The sequence below is a fragment of the Melospiza melodia genome, chromosome 1 (assembly GCF_035770615.1).
Source record: "Melospiza melodia melodia isolate bMelMel2 chromosome 1, bMelMel2.pri, whole genome shotgun sequence".
Lineage (NCBI taxonomy): Eukaryota > Metazoa > Chordata > Aves > Passeriformes > Passerellidae > Melospiza > Melospiza melodia.
In genome coordinates this window covers 31,455,241-31,463,151 of record NC_086194.1, presented here as the reverse complement: position 1 = coordinate 31,463,151, position 7,911 = coordinate 31,455,241, and positions in this window count along the sequence as shown.

Sequence of the window (7,911 nt, the reverse complement as noted above, 5' to 3'; positions counted from 1 at the left end):
GAAAGTGTCTGAGATTCATCTTAAAACCCTGCTGTGTGTTTCCAAGTTCAGTCATCCATCGGCTGTGGAACAACTTTAAATGAGAGATTTACTCAGCCAGTTACTGCACAAAACTGGCTATATGGAAAGTTACATTGTACTGATGAAAACACAGTATATAAATCCTATATCACATTATGGCAAAGCTGATTTACAAACCATCTGCAGCCACACTAAGCTTCTAGCCAGACTTGGGCATTGAAAGGAATTGGTGTCATTTTGATTTGAGGTTATGATTTGCTCAGAAATCAATCAAGAACGAGATTAGCTGATGATGTAATGGTAAATTATAGTCAATACATAGACAGATGGAACAAGACCACAAGATCCAAAGGGTCTGGAGGCTGTGGGCCAAACCACTAAACAGGCACCAAGTTCAGGGGTGAAATTCTTCCCATTGTGAGTATGCCCTGCTCCTGCCAAAGTTGGTGGGAGCAGCATGTCTACACTGCAAGGCAGTGTGTTTGACAGTGATATATTTCTACAAATAAACCTTTCTTGTGTTATTTTATAATATTTTTTGGTACTGTGGTTTTTGTATTGTTTTGGTGTTTGTTGTTGTTTGTTCGTTTCTAGGGTATTTTTTAATAAGCCTGCAAAACTGCAGAATGTTGAGAAAAGAGATATTGAATGAAATCCTGGTTTCAATGAAGTCGTTGGGAAAATTCCTATTGACTTCCCCAGGGTCAGCTTCACTCTTCAGTACTGTCCCTTGTATATTTTTGCTTGGTGACACCCAAATAAAATGTGCTTTGCTTACAAATCAAAACATTTTTTTATAAGCTGCTAGCACTTTCAGTGCAGCATGGTAGATGAAATACAAGCTGTGCTCTTCTCTGCATCTCCTATTATTACCTGTCATAAAGAATCCACAATTAGGGTTTAGCTAGCAATTTTGCTGCTGATACACAAAGCAGATAAAAATCCAGATTGTTCTTCCAAATCTGTTTTAGCTCTATGTCACTGATACAATAGCTTGTGGTGGTGAAACAGTAAGCAAATATTTACTTTCATCTATGTTGCCAGATAAGATGCCCAATGAAAGAGGAGGGATGGATTCCCACACGGCAGAAAATTAATATATTCCACAATGTTGCTGTCATTGAATTTTTAAAATCTTCCATTTGGGTTTACTGCAGCAGCTATTCCAGTGTACCTGATTTTGGCAGACATTTTAGAATTACTTCAGGGACAGCAGGATCAAATCTTTGAGAGCTGACACCAGTTCCTGCAGACACACACAGGAAGAAACACATAAATTATTTTTTCAAACAAATGTGACTTTAAAGAACGCAAATGGAAGAACAGTAGTCAAGATCACAGCATTGGTATTTCAAAAATACCATAGTAATCTCTTGAAAATTTTTTACCAGCTGTGGAGATAGAAATGGAAGATGAGAGAGGATGAGTAGGAATGAGTAGGGAACAAGATGCAATGTTCTGAGTATGAAGAAGAACTATTTTCTCTTTTGCAGATTGACCAGTGGAGCAGGAAATATCTTGTACCTGGCTTGGGATTGTAAGTAAGACAATATCTTTTTGTGTGGAAAACTAATTTTTCAAGTTGTATGAAGAATAGGCAAACTAGTTGGCCTAAACTTAATCTCTCTAGCTGTGGAATAAAACCAGTATGATAAATTGTAGAAGGTGTAAAAAACCCCTTCGTTTTTGAAAGATGCTTCTTTTCTGGGAAGAAATTCTTCTAATTTGATTTCTGTCCTGTTGGAACAAAGTAAAGTTAAAATATTTTCTTTTGTCACAGCAACATCAAGTTGTTATGATTAGAGAGAGAGTAATTTCACATTGATCCACAAAAAAATGGAAAACAAAAGGACTAATAGGAAATAATGCAAATATATAAATTATTTTAATTTAAAAAATTACCAAAATAAAATGCTTTTAATTTTGTTTCTATTTTTTTCAAAGGAAGGGTTCTCTTAAAATTATTTGACCCTATTTATAGACATTGCTTTCTCTCCTCTTGTTTCTTTTTGCATTACTGTTCAAATAATTTCAAATTTGATTTATGCTTGTATGGCATAAAAGGGTTGAAGCCAGCGACATCTATTAAAATAGCCTGTGTCATAGATCATGCTATATTTCCCTCATCTGGAGGCATTTTCCTGTGATCTCTTTGAGATAATTTAATTTGAAAAATGTTGTTCTGGAGTTAGAGTACAATGAATTATAGTCATTTGTTTTGGAAACTGAAAAACAAGAAATAACCAGTGCTTTTTTTAATATACTAATTGTTTTGTTTATTTAAATTAAGAAAACTGTATGCCTATGGACCTGTTACTAATTCTCAGGACTATACAGCATTTTCTCTGCCCAGCAGCAAAGATTAATAAAATACAATTTGTAATTAGTTTCTTTTCACACACTTTTGTAAATGGAGAGCAAAGAAATTTAAGCCAGAAGGCACTAATGTATTTCCAAATAAGGAAAACCTAATTTAGTGTTTCTCCAGTTAGTTGAAGACCTTTATCATCTTGAGACAAGAAGGAAGCCAGGGACATGGCCTGTTCTCAAGGGCCCAGGTGGGTACCACGATGCATCTCACAAGGAAACAAAGCCTGAGCAGTTGGGGAGCTTCCTTTTAATGAGGATCCTCTCCTGCTGGCAGGCTCTGGGCTGGAGCATCACCATGTCTGTCCAGAACCTCACAATGTTGTGCCCTAGGCGGGCGCGACAGCCAAGCCCTACTGATTCAGAGCTGGAGTGACAACATTGCTGCTTTCTTCTTCCTGACAACAAACGGCGCTGGAGTGAGGCACAGCGCTGACACGAAACAAGAGCCAGCCTCTGAGAAAGGGCCTGCTCTAAATCAATTCAGACAAAGAGAAAAGCACAAGGATTTTTTTTTCTGTCTTACAAATGGGAAATGTTATTTTCGGGGAATGGCAGATTCTTATTTAATAGACTCAAAACTTAACGGGAAGCAAATATTCTGATTATACTATATACTTAAATCTCCTTACGCTCTGGAAACATAGGTACTATACATGAGCATGTGGTGTAGAAATTACTTACCTCATCACTTCCCCTCATTTTTACATCTGCTAATGACCCACTAGCTTCAGCTAGTCCTGATTCATAGTGACGTAAGGGAATAGGAAGCATATATGGATGAGACTTTTTTCATATTTAACTTTAAACATGACTCTGATTTTTGCTCGGTATATTACTAGCCTTGCAGATTTTAATCTGGTGAATTATTTCTGGTTTGGGGATTTCTTTCCAAATTGTGATGCCCTGGGTTTAGTTGGGTTTTTTTGTTTGTTTTTAAATTAATATTAAATAGATTGCGCAACATAGAAATAATTTAACTGTGTTGGTATGCTAAGGAAGATTTCAGTAAAGTGTTTGCTTAGATTGTTAACAAGTCATATCATTTGGTTTATATATTTACATTACTTGAATGCTTAACCAGGGCAATCATATTCTTCTCTGTGAAAATTTTCCCTCTAAATCAGTAACCAGAAAGAGGAACATTCAATAATTTGAGGCAATGATAAAACAAGAATAATATTAAAAAGGACATTGCCTGTAAAAACCTGAATATTTCCCTATATCCTCCAAATTCCCTGTCTTGGTTAGTAATCTGTATTTACAGTGTGTGGAACCTTAAATAAATTATGAATGACAGGACAATCTTCCAGGGGTGAAAATTTTCCCCAAGGCATTATAGCTCTGAGAAATAGCTGACAAAGATGAAGTTGTATCTGGTGTGGTAGGAATTGGTAAATTTAGAAACCTTAATTACTCTGGTGTTAAATATGGGTGAGGATGTTTTTATTAATGTCTATTCCTGCAGGGTAGATTTTTGGGTGATAACTCACTGGTTCAGCTTCACCAGATTTAAAATAGAATAATGCATTCCATGATTAATTTGAAGCCTATTTAAGTCTGTAAATGACAGAAATTTATCTTTTTAATATATGTTGAGTTGCATTTGACCACAATAGCTAGGAACCAAATGAAGCATGCTTATTTCAACAATATTTTATCTTTTCCTTCCAATTCCTAAATACCATGTAGCAGGCAGAAACCTATGCTGTTATTTCTAGAGCACTATAGGAAAGAGATGAGGTAGCATGGCTGGAGGAAACACATCTCTTTATTATATTGAAGTGGCTTCTCTTTCTTTCTTCAAAATATTATTTTCATAAAAGCATCTATTTCTGAACTGCCACCATTTTTATGCAGGCATCCCACAGACATAATAAAATTTACATTATTTTTTAACTTTAATCTCAAAAAAAACTTCAAGATATTTTTATTAATTGTACATGCATTTAACATTTCACTTTCAGAAGGAAAATATTGTTTAAGAGGCATTTCATTTAGATCAAGATAATTTTTGAGAAAAATATACAGTTCAAACATGTAAAAAATTATTCTTGATATGCTTGGGAGAAAAGTCTCATATTGAATGTACTAAAAGGGAAACATCCTCAAATGGTTGGTAGATCATAAAAATAGTTTCCACTTATTTTTTCTGGTAGTTAAACCAGTCAAAATAATGTAAAGCATGATCAGTGACATCTATGAGTATGGTTTAAACTGAGAAAATCTGGAACAAAGCTGAGGGAAATCATGCTTTCACAAGAGGAAGTCTGTTCAGTCCCAATGCAACAAGAAATACAAAAATCAAATGGGAGTGGTCTCCTAGAGATGGCTGAGATGACCTCAGACCTTCTGAAGGTCTGGTGGGCTCTCTCTCTCTCTCTTTTAGGAGCACAGTGCCAGCCCTGAATGGAAATGTTAATCCCATGAAAATAACCTGCTCCCTTCCAGCAGAGACATGAGACAATTGGTGAAGGTCTTTTAAATACACATTTTTTAGGTTATCATTGTCTTATTTTAAGGTGTTTTGATTTTTTCCACACACACACACAAACCAACCCTCAAAAATTATTGCGCAGTAATCAGCAATTTTTAAAGTAGAATAAAGTAATCATCATATATAATAGACAATGCCAAAAAATGTATTGGAAACACATATTGGGGAATGAGCTTTGAATAAGATACCAAAACAGCTCTGTGCTCACTTTTCCAAGCTAGAAAGCACCAAGCAGAAGTGAAAATACTACTGTAATATGACAGTTAGAAATTATTACAAAATCGCTATTAGCTAGAACTCATTGTTCTGCTGGTTGGGAAGGTATGAGATCTTTTTGATTGCTCAACTACAGTAATTGCTGCCAGATGGATGCAATTTTAAGATCATTATTTGTAATCCTTCCTGTGCCCTGAGTACTTTATCTTGAAACAATTGCAATTAATATGTTCCTCAGCAGTTTTTTGCTGAGATAAATTCTTTTCTTGCTCACCCAGGTTAAAACAGTACTAAATTAATCATTGAACAATTTAGCTAAGGAACACAGCTTTGTTGGTGGGCTGTTGTTTTTCACATTTAATTAGAAGGAGTCTGAGAGCTGATTAGCTGATACTGTACTCAGTATGATAGTGCAGATCATTAAGAGTCAGATGCAAACCAAAGCACAGTGTCTTGTCTCACCATGTGCAGAGTACTTACCTGAGTAAGCAGACCTCTCCTGGTGTGAAGTATGTCAGTTCTTAGGTGAAAGGAGATTTTGTCTAAGAGACCTGGTATTGTCAGGTATGTGTCTGATCTGACCAAAATATCTGGGAACCAAATGCACCAAGGGCAACCAACATCCCAGAAATATGTCTCTAAGGATGTTTGCTTAAGATATGCTTGCTTTTCAGAGCTGTAAGGCCAGAATTCTAACTTATAATACCACATCTGTAGCATATATTCTTACAAAGCCCAGATGTGAACTTTACCAAGTCTTTCACTTGAGCCAGGGGAACCATGGCTTCTTCCAGCTGTAAGCACTGGTCATTTCTGCACAAGCCCCTAATTCCCTGACACTGATGTGACTGGACAACTTCCCCAGCCAGACTGGGTCTGCTGCTGCTAAACTATCAGCAACCTACAGATATTACTGGAGAAAAATAATCTGATCTTTATAGACTGACGTAACAGGACTTTAGTCTAGCAATATACCCTGTGTTTATTCAGGTAAAAAATTGTTTATAAATGTTGACCAGCAAATACCCATAACACACTGATACCTGATTCAACTTGCATTTCATTCAGCTGTAATTTTTTTATTAACTAGACAAGGAATTGGGTCAGACTACAGATCTTCCATCATTTGTTACAGTAACTAACAATTTGCTGGGTATAGTCCAAGAAAAAACATGAATTCCAGGCATGTTGTTGACAAATCACTCTTTCAACTCTGTGCCCTCTGAGCTTACTATTTTGGACTCTTTCTTCACTTTCTCCATGAAGTGTGGTTTTAATAAAAATTATCATTACAGTTTGGCAGAGAAAATGGGAAGATAGAGGCATACGCATTTCAAGGAAACTCTTTTTGTTAACCATTAATTCCTACTTTTGCCTAACTTTGAAAGAATGTGAATAATTAAATTTTAGTCCCTAAATACTTTATTTTTTATTTTAGACTGCTAATGATTTTTTTTGTACTCTACCTAGGACTTAAAAATTTTAACAATTGTTTTTCAAAGAACAATGCCACAAAAGAAAATCTCATTTCAAATCTTCTCAAGTAACAGCTCAGATGCCCCGTGGTCAAGGACTATTTTCAACATTATATATCTCATCACTAGAAAAAAATTACTCTGTGGGAAATAAACTCTGATCTAATTAAAAGAGCTGGTGAAGGAAAAAAATAACCACTCTCCTTATTCAAAAGAAAAACCATCCTGTGAGGCTTCAGATTAGGGCTCTTAACAGGGTTCCCACCAGGTGTTATCTCTTTCAGGACTCATCCAAAAAGTATGAGCAGGCAACAGCTGGAGTTTGGACACTGCCTTTTTCTACAGGGTATTGGATGCCAAAAATGGGAGCAGATAGTGGTCCTGAGGTTCTTGAGTGCTAGTTTCTGAGTTGGCACTATTCCTGGTCACTGTAGCAGCACAAACTCCTTTCATGCATGGGTTATGTAGTCTGTCAGGACACTTAACATGTGCAGGTCTGTTCTAGACACCTAGGCTGTGCTCACACTAAGGCAAATGTAAGCTTTGGGAATCTACATCATGGAAGCTGTAATGACAATGATTCACAAAGCATATCCAGTGCACATTTGGCTGTACATGTGTTAGATTCACCCTCATTCAGAAAAGTGTTACTCTTAAGGTGAAATCTGAACTCATTTGACAGCTGTACTGTACAAAGGCTCATATTCCTAAGACACCTTCTAACCTTACTGCTTCAAAGTGCTGCAGGATTCTAAAATTCAGTGGGAAATATACAACATACTGAGGTTTTAGTTAGACACCCGTTTAACAGCCTTTTAGGTTTAAGAATGCTTTATTACAGTCTTCATTGTCAGAAAATATTTTGACTCCATTTAGATCAGAGGAGTTTAATCAAATCTTGATTTAATGGACTTCTCTGGAATACAAAACTTACTCCAAAAAGGGAAGGGCAGAGACTGAAAGATGGCAGGATGTCAGACAGGCTGTGTAAGTCATGCAATTCAAAACGCATGTTAATTTACTGTCCTGAATAGACTGTTTTACACATTCTGTTTATATAGCAAGACAATAATGTTGTAATCTCAATTTTTTTTAGTTTTGAACATCACAAATTTGCAGAATAGTCTGAGTTGGTGGAGATGCACAAGTCCAACTCTTAAGTGAATGGCCCATACAGGGATTTAACCTGCAACCTTGGTGTTATTAGCACCATGCAGTAACCAAACAAAAAGAAGGAAACCAAGTCAGGATTCTTCTTGGTCATTGCACCAAATAAATTATTTGGATTAAAGATTTATGTTCCTTTTTTTTATTTCGGATCAGTATTCCCAAACA